Source organism: Schistocerca serialis, chromosome 5 (genome assembly GCF_023864345.2).
Source record: "Schistocerca serialis cubense isolate TAMUIC-IGC-003099 chromosome 5, iqSchSeri2.2, whole genome shotgun sequence".
Taxonomy (NCBI): domain Eukaryota; kingdom Metazoa; phylum Arthropoda; class Insecta; order Orthoptera; family Acrididae; genus Schistocerca; species Schistocerca serialis.
In genome coordinates, this window is record NC_064642.1 from 635,565,686 (window position 1) to 635,578,087 (window position 12,402).

Below are 12,402 nucleotides of genomic sequence, written 5' to 3' on the forward strand. Positions count from 1 at the left end.
TCGGAACATATAAAATGGTACTCTGTCGGTCGGAAATCTTGCCTCCTGACAGCGTGTAACAATTTTTGTAACAGCTGTGGTTTTGAGAAAGGAAACCTGCAAATAGATGCACAGCCATTATGCTAATACCGTGTTACAAAAACATTTATTAAGCTAGTGCACTGACATACAAAACAACTTAAAATATTCACATACCTGTGAAATGTAATATTCGTTCCTTTCTCGAATTTATTTGTACAATTAATCGCTGCACAACTCTTCACCATTGTACTTCTTTTGATTGAAACGTACAGACAGTAGAATTACGAGTAACAAATACTGTATGTACGCCCCAACAAATATACAACGTTGAATCAGTGTGTTCATAAACAACAATACTACGCAACACATCAGACTAAAACCACTATAATGGCGTCCAGCCGAAGGTTCAAATTATCTCGCGACTGCAGCGCCATCAGTGAGGCTAGTTATTTTTTACAAGGTCTTTGGATGCGCCAGAGCCATACGCCGGACACAATGTCTTCTCTCTCGGTAGTGCCACGTGGCCGTCTGCAACCCGGTTTTTTTGCGACCGAACATACCCAAGACCACCGCTGCCACCACTCGCGGGCAGTGGCTACATCCCTGTCAGGCCTTTCTGCAATATCGGAGAAGGAACATATGAGTAGAAACACAGCTACAACCTTTCGTTTATGTCACACAACACCGTCTTGGTGCTGTGATTTTTTTCCCGTCAGTGTATACGTGAGTGGTTAGGGAAAGCGCGAGAATCGATAGGGGAAGAGTAACAAATGAAATGAAAGTAAGGAAACAGGGTAGTGTTGCCAATGCGACAGGGATATTGATTCACTGTTGGAAGTGAAACAGTTGGGACGTACAAAAAGACAGTGTGCTCCAGAGCCGTATGGATGAAATAGAGAAGGAGATGGAGAAAGATTTAATATTACACTTAGGCACAGGCAAGATTCTCAAAAATGTTCAAATGTGTGTGAAATCTTATGGGACTTAAGTGCTAAGGTCATCGGTCCCTAAGCTTACACACTACTTAACCTAAATTATCCTAAGGACAAACACACACACCCATGCCCAAGGGAGGACTCGAACCTCCGCCGGGACCAGACGCACAGTCCATGACTGCAGCGCCTTAGACCGCTCGGCTAATCCCGCGCGGCCAAGATTCTCGATGTATCCAATTTGCCATTGCCGCTACAGAATGATGATGGGTGTTTGATGTACGAGGATGGGTACTGAGAACACAAGTGATTAAAAAATCAAGAAGAAAACAGAGCACGTGAAAAAAACTTTTCCTATCCGGCACGTTAACTGGCCATAGGAAGGATTGATAGGATGAAACAACCCAATATTACAGACATGTCTTACGCAAGCATTCGTGGCTAGTTGGAATCCCCTGGACTTTTTATTGTTTCTGCCTCGTTGAACCACATCACTGCACTAAGTGTTGAACTTCGCATGCACCAAGTCATTCAGTTTTTTTCATGATGTAAATAGTATTACATATCTATATAAGGGCTCCACAAGTCATTGCGCTTCATGTACAGGAGGTGCATAGTGTACTGAAATTGTTTCCATCCTTGCTATTCCTCTTGCGTGTGGTGTGGGCAAAGGCAGATTGTCTTAGTAGAATAATTCGTCAGTTTCTAATTTTAGCGGCATGCTCTTTATGCGAGTGGTATGTCGGAGATAATATATTTCTTTACTCGTTTTGGTACGTGGTCTGGTGGAAATGAGAGACTATGAATATTGGTCGTTCATTCGGTGGCGGTAACAGATTTCATTTGATTTGTACCATACCTCAATCTTAAAACCGCCTCCCACCATTCCAAAGGTCGCTAATTTTCTTGTAATCAACTGATAATGAAAGACATCAAAATATAACAAAATCGTTCATTCAATCAAAACATGTTTAAAACTCCCCAAATAATACTCATTTTAATACATGAAATACAAAGGATACTCAAACCACATCACCAACTACCCTAAAATCTCTTAATTTTCTAAATTTTTCTGTCTTATTGAATGACTAATTCCTTTGGGACAGTGGTGAAAATATTAAGTAGGTGTGTTACTTGCAATAAGGTGATGGTTATGAACTTCAAAATCGATAGTTATTCAACTTCATATTAACAATATTGTAGAAAAAGATTCATCTGGTTATAAATAGGGCTCTGAAAGAATAAACCAGTGTAAGAAGCTTACACTATCATATTAATTAACACTGTATTTTCCTTTAATAGTAATTATCACAACAATAGAGAAAAACTTTCTGGCTAACAATAATTATAACTTCCGTATTTTTTAATATTTAACGTTAATAAATGTAATGGCAATATTTAATGTTAGAAAGTTAGAAAGTGAAATTTACTTCCAATTTATTACTATCAAAAACGTAACCACATTTGAAACCAAATCATGACACAAAAAACATCAAATCACTTTCCCAATTCCTCGCATGCATTCCTTCTAAGTTGCAACCAACAGCTTCCCGCTGCTTCTTTCTTCTGTCTTGGGACTCCAGTCTCCCTAACAACCTCCACTGCTGACGTAAATATTAGAAATGAAACGGATATCCGGCAACAGTCCGATATCAGGCCTGATTTTAATATATGGCCAGATGCCGAATAGTAAGTCAGTGTCTGGTGGATAGCGGAATTTCTATAAATTATAAATAGTCATAAAATCGACTTTATGTAATTCACTTGTAAGATACTCTAAACACAAAAAACACAGAATCTTCAAAGGAAATACCGTTTACTTTTTAACAAAAAGTTAATATTGCTACTGATCTAGAGGCAAATTATGGTGAATGAATTAAGAAGCAATAAGTGATTTCGTTTATCTTCATAAACAAGACCAGTTTCCGAGAAAAGTCTTTCACTATAGGCGCTGCTGAACTATACTGCAATTTCTGGTAAACTTTATCAAATTGGGTTGCATTAGTTGATCACCGAATTCACTGGTGTTCAAAATTAAAGCAACAAACCGCTATTCCCAGTGCTGTATCTAATCCCCGATACAATCATACAGACTGTCAACCAGATGTCCGTACGATCGTGTTCTGCGCAGAGGATGGCACTCCGGTCAACAGACAACCATGCCAATGATGACGTCAGGGCAACTAAGAAACGAGGTAGTGTCTGCCGTGTACCCCCACATCCATAATCGCTGCGTACACAACCACAAGCGGTGCAGTAGGCGCAGAGCAGGTACCTACCAGACTCTCTACGGTGGAGCGCTGTAGAAAGGAAGGAAACAGGACAGTTGCAAAGTGATGTGGCCTGATGGCTTAATGTCAATTGTCCTGTTATTTCTCGGGTGTGGCGACAGTTTATAGAGACTGAAACCGTTTCGCAAAGACCAGGACAGGGCCGCCCACGTGTGACATCAGAAGAGAAGACCGTTATTTGGCTGTGAGGCATGACAGTACCGCCTTAGTACTACACGGCAACTAGCATGTGAGCTCGCAGCATCCACTGCACGTGTTGTATCGAAACAAACGGTGTGGAGAAGGCTTCGGAAGACTGGCCTTTATTATCCTGCTGTATGTCTACCTCCGTCTAGTCTTTACTGAAGGGAACGTCTAGAGTGGAGCCGTCAACGTGGCACCTGGACGGTCGAACAGCGGGCCAATGTTCTGTTCACAGGTTCGTCCCAATTTGGTCTGGACACTGCTTCTCGACTGATTCACATCTAGAGGTACGTGGAACACGATTTTGGAACCAACTATTATGGAAAGAGACATATCGAGAATGATTCCTAATGGTGTGGGCAGACATTATGTAGACCGCTAGAAAATCTCTTCATGAAATTGCTCAGTTAAATCGTCAAGGTTTAACTGCTGTCAGATATCGTGAGGAGATCTTGGGATCTCATGTGCGGTTGTTGTGAGGTGTTGTGGGCCCAGACTTCGTTCTGATAAACGATAATGCTCGACATCATACAGCAAGGGTGGTTGATGTTTTCTTGGAAAGGGAAGATATTGCACGCATGACGGGGCCTGCTCGCTCTCCCAATTTAAATCCCATAGAACATGTGAGGAAGACAGCTTGCACCACTTCAGCATCCATCAACCACTCTCCAAGGCTGCGAGCAGCTCTGCAGGAAGAATGGGCTTTATTGGCTCAACATGACATTGATGACATCATTCACAGCATGCTCCGTCGTTGTCAGGCCTGTATTGCTGCCATAGGTGGTCACAGCCCATACTGAACACATCAATCAGTTATTGGAAAAAAGGAAGAAAATTTTTGTCTACCGTTATGAATGTTGCAGTTGTATACGTTCTGTATTATTCACATTGTGCCTACTTTACTATCACCTGTGTATTCTGTTTTGTAGAAAAATAAACGCAACCTTGCAAAATTTCTGTTTGTTGCTTTAATTTTGGGCACCAGTGTACGTCGCGGCTGTAATCGATTCAGACCGTCTTCAAACAGTAGTCAGTCTCACTTGCAGTCGCGTTTCTTTCTCGACTGCTACATTTAAAATTATTATTGTTTTCATTTGCGACATCATTAAAGCTGTCGCAAAACGAGTCGTGAGCTTCGCGGGGCACAGTTGATTCAGTCTTGTCTCCTCTGCTTCTTTTAGCAGGCAATGGAGCGAGCTACTACTGGTGGAAGATTTTACGTAGAATTCCAGTTGTATCTTCTGTCGAACTCTTTCATTTTTAACAATCCCGAAACCATTTTGAGTCTTGGGTCTAGGTAGGTTGCAATCACGTAATTTGGATCTTCATTAAAAGAGATGAAATGACTTTCTACTTAAGCTTTCTATGGGTCTCACACGTGTGGTAAGTAAGGGGTTCTTTCTGCTCTCTCATTCAGATCTAAACACATAGCCGGCCGAAGTGGCCGTGCGGTTAAAGGCGCTGCAGTCTGGAACCGCAAGACCGCTACGGTCGCAGGTTCGAATCCTGCCTCGGGCATGGATGTTTGTGATGTCCTTAGGTTAGTTAGGTTTAACTAGTTCTAAGTTCTAGGGGACTAATGACCTCAGCAGTTGAGTCCCATAGTGCTCAGAGCCATTTGAACCATCTAAACACATATTTAATGCAGCAACACGTGGTAATACGTCGCATATCCAAGAGACACAATAACTTATTTTTGTTATTTCTTCAAAGGACTTCAAAAGCTGAACGCACTGCTCCATCAAACACCACTGATGAGACGTCAAATTAAATAGCGTATTTTGCGGAACAAGATACAGCGTAGTGGCCCATTTTTGTACCAACAGGAGCTCTATTGTATAAAAGTTGGAATTCTACCTCGTACAGATATCTTGCATCTACTGAGGTTTCGGTGAATTTAGTTGCAATTGAACCACCAACAGTTTTTCTTAAGCTAAACACTAATGGCTGAAGTGCCTTACCAGATGTCTACTACCATTCCCGCTATTTCAGCTGGACTTTCAGAGACTCAGTTACAACCCTGTGATGCGAATGGATGAAACGTCTAGCAGAATCATACAAAACCACTCAAACACTTTTTACCATGTCAGCTCCACTGTCATGAATGACTAAATGTACGGTTCTAGGCGCTCCAGTCCGGAGCCGCGCTGCTGCTACGGTCGCAGTTTCGAATCCTACCTCGGGCATGGATGTGTGTGATGTCCTTAGGTTAGTTAGGTTTAAGTAGTTCTAAGTTCTAGGGGACTGATGAGCACAACAGTTGAGTCCCATAGTGCTCAGAGCCATTTGAACCATTTTTTTTTACTAAATGTACATACATAAAGCGCCAAAGAAACTGGTATAGGCATGCGTATTGAAATACAGAGATATGTAAACAGGCAGAATAAGGCGCTGCGGTTGGCAACGCCTCTATAAGACAACAAGTGTCTGGCGCAGTTGTTAGATCGGTTACTGTTGCTACAATGGCTTGTTATCGAGTTTGAACGTGGTGTTATAGTCGCCGCACGAGCGATGGGACACAGAATCTCCCAGGTAGCGATCAAGTGGGGATATTCTTGTACGACAGTTTCACGAGGGTACCGTGAGTATCAGGAATCCGGTAAAACATCAAATCTCCGACATCGCTACGGGCGGAAAAACATCCTGCAAGAATATGACCAAAGACGACTGAAGAGAATCGCTCAACGTGACGGAAGTGCAACCCTTCCGCGAATTACTGCAGATTTCAGTGCTGGGCAATCAACAAGTGTCAGCGTGCGAGCGAATCATTCAACGAAATATCATCGATAGGGGCTTTCGGAGCCAACGGCTACTCGTGTACCCTTGATGACTGTAAGAAACAAAACCTTACGTCTCGCGGAAGCCCGTCAACATCGACACTGGACTTTTGATGACTGGAAACTTGTTGCCTGGTCGGACGAGTCTCGTTTTAAATTGTATCGAGCGGATGGACGTGTACTGGTATGGAGACATGCTCATGAATCCATGGAACCTGCATTTCAGCAAAGGACTGTTCAAGCTAATGGAGACTTTGCAGTGGTGTGGGACGTGTGTAGTTGGAGTGATATGGGACCCTTCATACGTCTAGATACGACTCTCACAAGTGAAAAGCGTTGCGGCATTTCTACGTGCTCGCGGGGGCTCTACACGATATTAGGCAGGTGTAACAGTTTCTTTTGCTCTTCAGTGTCTTTTGCGTGGGTGAATATCCTAGCCATCTACTACAGTATTAACCTCCGTTGCTTTATTTCGTCCAGTGTGAGATCCTAGAAAAGGGTACATAGCATGAACTCCGTGTTCCAATTGGAATTCCGAAGACAGCCTATGAGCTGTGAAACTCGGCACCGGGCGTTGGTATGCAAACAGCTCCATATATCAGAAATTACAAAAAATTTGAGACAACTTACATGTTTATTCTGATTATTTCATAAATTGTGTCACAGTGTATGTACGGCTTGGAATTTTATAGCGGTGTAAAGCTTACTCTAAGAGTCTTGTAAATCTGACTCTTTCTATGATAGTTAATCGCTCGTTGTCAAGTGTAATCATTTCTGATTTTAATTAATGATATTATTTGGCTTTTGCATCGTTTATACCCCAAAGTAATTTACTTTCAAAAGATGCTGAGAAAGCAATTGCTTTTCAGTCGATATTGAAAACGAACATGTACCAGCAATGGCTGAAGACGGCGCAGAGACGGCAGCGGATGTATGACTACCTCTATTAATTGCTTGCCATTGGACTGGCTGATTCGTTCTCAAATGACTTTTCGTAGCTGTAGTACCTTTTAGAAAACAAAAACAAATATTTCATTGGGTGCGAGGTAGTTTAGGTATTTTATACTACTTGAAATGGTACTTTATAAGTACGCATCACAAACACATCAGCGCATCCCAAACAGGTTTAATTAAACTGAATATTCAATAAATATATACCTACTTAACTATATTAATGATAATTTCTGTGAATAGACACTGTGTTGATTAGTGTAATAAAACAACTAGAGACAAAAGTGTTAAAGACGAGCTAAGGAGGTAACAAAAATACAGAAACACCAAAAACAGAACACTTTATCTCGCTTGATACGGTGTAGCAAAAGCTTTGACATTCAAAACAAATTTCAGTTGTAGCGGAGTAGATAAATACAGATTCTGTATTGTTTTAAAAGAAATTCCCTACCATTTTATCGGCAAACAGGTGACAAGTTCAGAAAATGACGGTGGAGGTTGATAGCGATAACGCATCCTTCTGTCCAAAGTAGACTGCGGAGGCTCAATAATAATGAGATCTGGTGACTGTGGTGGTCAGGGAAAACGCGAGAATTGATCCTCGTGCTCGCAAAACCAGACTTTGACGATGTGAGTTGCGCGAACAGGGGCCCTGCCGTCTTGGAACGCAGAATCACCACTGGGCAACAAACACTGTACCATGCGATGGACCTGGTTAGCTAAAATTGTCACATAATTCTTGGCAGTAATGTGACCTTGCAGAGTACCTTGTGGCCCATGGAATACAACGAATTGGCTGCCCAAAGCCCCGCCATGTATCACTCTAGGGACGTAAACTCGACCAGAAGTTGGAAACAGTGTGAAGCAAGATACATCCGCACTTGTTCAACAGAAGATAGGCGTTTTACAATAGCGAGGATGAGCAAGTGCTCATAACTTATAAGGTATGTCTTTTAGAGCCCATATTTACTAGATATTTTTTCCATGTTTTGATTCATGTTGCCACCGCTGAAAGTTGATTACCCTACAATCTTAACAACAGCAGTACCGGCACGTGAATTACACGGAGAGAGGAATCAAAACGATGTTTGAGTATAACTTTTGGTAATGTCGTTCCCAGACCAGGGTCACTTACCTAGAACTCATAAATTTACCGCCATCTGGGGTAGCCGAGTGGTTCTAGGCGCTACAGTCTGGAACCGCGCGACCGCTACGGTCGCAGGTTCGAATCCTACCTCGGGCATGGATGTGTGTGATGTCCTTAGGTTGGTTAGGTTTAAGTAGTTCTAAGTTCTAGGGAACTGATGACCTCAGAAGTTAAGCCCCATAGTGCTCAGAGCCATTTTAACCATTTCATAAATTTACCCTTCTCCATCGTCCCTGAAAGACTGTATCATCATCACGAAATCGCCCCAGAATCACACTGGAGAAGGGAAAATCTTTAGATTAGATTAGATTAGATTAGATTAGATTAATACTAGTTCCATGGATCATGAATACGATATTTCGTAATGATGTGGAACGAGTCGAATTTTCCAATACATGACATAATTAGGTTAATTTAACAACATACTTAAGTTAATATAACAATTTTATTTTTTTTGTGTTTCTTTATTTTTATTTTCTTATTTCTTTTTATTTTTTAATTTTTTTTTCTTAATTTATATCTAAAAATTCCTCTATGGAGTAGAAGGAGTTGTCATTCAGAAATTCTTTTAATTTCTTCTTAAATACTTGTTGGTTATCTGTCAGACTTTTGATACTATTTGGTAAGTGACCAAAGACTTTAGTGCCAGTATAATTCACCCCTTTCTGTGCCAAAGTTAGATTTAATCTTGAATAGTGAAGATCGTCCTTTCTCCTAGTATTGTAGTTATGCACACTGCTATTACTTTTGAATTGGGTTTGGTTGTTAATAACAAATTTCATAAGAGAGTATATATACTGAGAAGCTACTGTGAATATCCCTAGATCCTTAAATAAATGTCTGCAGGATGATCTTGGGTGGACTCCAGCTATTATTCTGATTACACGCTTCTGTGCAATAAATACTTTATTCCTCAGTGATGAATTACCCCAAAATATGATGCCATATGAAAGCAATGAGTGAAAATAGGCGTAGTAAGCTAATTTACTAAGATGTTTATCACCAAAATTTGCAATGACCCTTATTGCATAAGTAGCTGAACTCAAACGTTTCAGCAGATCATCAATGTGTTTCTTCCAATTTAATCTCTCATCAATGGATATACCTAAAAATTTGGAATATTCTACCTTAGCTATATGCTTCTGATTAAGGTCTATATTTATTAATGGCGTCATACCATTCACTGTACGGAACTGTATGTACTGTGTCTTATCAAAATTCAGTGAGAGTCCGTTTACAAGGAACCACTTAGTAATTTTCTGAAAGACAGTATTGACAATTTCATCAGTTAATTCTTGTTTCTCAGGTGTGATTACTATACTTGTATCATCAGCAAAGAGAACTAACTTTGCCTCTTCATGAATATAGAATGGCAAGTCATTAATATATAATAAGAACAACAAAGGACCCAAGACTGACCCTTGTGGAACCCCATTCTTGATAGTTCCCCAGTTTGAGGAATGTGCTGATCTTTGCATGTTACGAGAACTACTTATTTCAACTTTCTGCACTCTTCCAGTTAGGTACGAATTAAACCATTTGTGCACTGTCCCACTCATTCCACAATACTTAAGCTTGTCTAGCAGAATTTCATGATTTACACAATCAAAAGCCTTTGAGAGATCACAAAAAATCCCAATGGGAGGTGTTCGGTTATTCAGATCATTCAAAATTTGACTGGTGAAAGCATATATGGCATTTTCTGTTGAAAAACCTTTCTGGAAACCAAACTGACATTTTGTTAGTACTTCATTTTTACAGATATGTGAAGCTACTCTTGAATACATTACTTTCTCAAAAATTTTGGATAAAGCTGTTAGAAGGGAGATTGGACGGTAATTGTTGACATCATATCTATCCCCCTTTTTATGCAAAGGTATAACAATAGCATATTTCAGTCTATCAGGGAAAATGCCCTGTTCCAGAGAGCTATTACACAGGTGGCTGAGAATCTTACTTATCTGTTGAGAACAAGCTTTTAGTATTTTGCTGGAAATGCCATCAATTCCATGTGAGTTTTTGCTTTTAAGCAAGTTTATTATTTTCCTAATTTCAGAGGGAGAAGTGGGTGAGATTTCAATTGTATCAAATTGCATAGGTATGGCCTCTTCCATTAACAGCCTAGCATCTTCTAATGAACACCTGGATCCTACTATATCCACAACATTTAGAAAATGATTATTAAAAATATTTTCAATTTCTGACTTTTTGTTCGTAAAGTTTTCATTCAGTTTGATGGTAATACTGTCTTCCTCTGCTCTTGGTTGACCTGTTTCTCTTTTAATAATATTCCAAATTGTTTTAATTTTATTATCAGAGTTGCTGATTTCAGACATGATACACATACTCCTGGATTTTTTAATAACTTTTCTTAATATAACACAGTAGTTTTTATAATTTTTGATAGTTTCTGGGTCACTACTCTTTCTTGCTGTCAGATACATTTCCCTTTTCCGGTTACAAGATCTTTTTATACCCTTAGTAAGCCATTGTTTGTTACAAGGTTTCTTAAGAGTATATTTAACTATTTTCTTGGGGAAGCAGTTTTCAAATGCATTTACAAAAATGTCATGAAATAAATTATATTTTAAATTGGCATCAGGTTCACGGTACACCTCATCCCAGTCTAACTGCTGTAGGCTTTCCCTGAAATTTGCAATTGTTAAATCGTTGACTGAACGTACTACTTTGGAGGACTGTTTAGTATTGCTGAATGGAGCTATGTCATATATTGTAACTAGCTGTGCACCATGATCAGAAAGACCATTCTCAACAGGCTGAGCATTTATCTGGTTAAACTTATCTTGATCTATAAAGAAGTTATCTATCACTGAGCTGCTATCCTTTACCACCCGAGTAGGAAAATCAATAACGGGTGTCAAATTGAAAGAACCGAGTAATACTTCAAGGTCATTTTTCCTATTACCCTCTTTCAGAGAATCTACACTCCTGGAAATTGAAATAAGAACACCATGAATTCATTGTCCTAGGAAGGGGAAACTTTATTGACACATTCCTGGGGTCAGATACATCACATGATCACACTGACAGAACCACAGGCACATAGACACAGGCAACAGAGCATGCACAATGTCGGCACTAGTACAGTGTATATCCACCTTTCGCAGCAATGCAGGCTGCTATTCTCCCATGGAGACGATCATAGAGATGCTGGATGTAGTCCTGTGGAACGGCTTGCCATGCCATTTCCACCTGGCGCCTCAGTTGGACCAGCGTTCGTGCTGGACGTGCAGACCGCGTGAGACACCGCTTCATCCAGTCCCAAACATGCTCAATGGGGGACAGATCCGGAGATCTTGCTGGCCAGGGTAGTTGACTTACACCTTCTAGAGCACGTTGGGTGGCACGGGATACATGCGGACGTGCATTGTCCTGTTGGAACAGCAAGTTCCCTTGCCGGTCTAGGAATGGTAGAACGATGGGTTCGATGACGGTTTGGATGTACCGTGCACTATTCAGTGTCCCCTCGACGATCACCAGTGGTGTACGGCCAGTGTAGGACATCGCTCCCCACACCATGATGCCGGGTGTTGGCCCTGTGTGCCTCGGTCGTATGCAGTCCTGATTGTGGCGCTCACCTGCACGGCGCCAAACACGCATACGACCATCATTGGCACCAAGGCAGAAGCGACTCTCATCGCTGAAGACGACACGTCTCCATTCGTCCCTCCATTCACGCCTGTCGCGACACCACTGGAGGCGGGCTGCACGATGTTGGGGCGTGAGCGGAAGACGGCCTAACGGTGTGCGGGACCGCAGCCCAGCTTCATGGAGACGGTTGCGAATGGTCCTCGCCGATACCCCAGGAGCAACAGTGTCCCTAATTTGCTGGGAAGTGGCGGTGCGGTCCCCTACGGCACTGCGTAGGATCCTACGGTCTTGGCGTGCATCCGTACGTCGCTGCGTTCCGGTCCCAGGTCGACGGGCACGTGCACCTTCTGCCGACCACTGGCGACAACATCGATGTACTGTGGAGACCTCACGCCCCACGTGTTGAGCAATTCGGCGGTACGTCCACCCGGCCTCCCGCATGCCCACTATACGCCCTCGCTCAAAGTCCGTCAACTGCACATACGGTT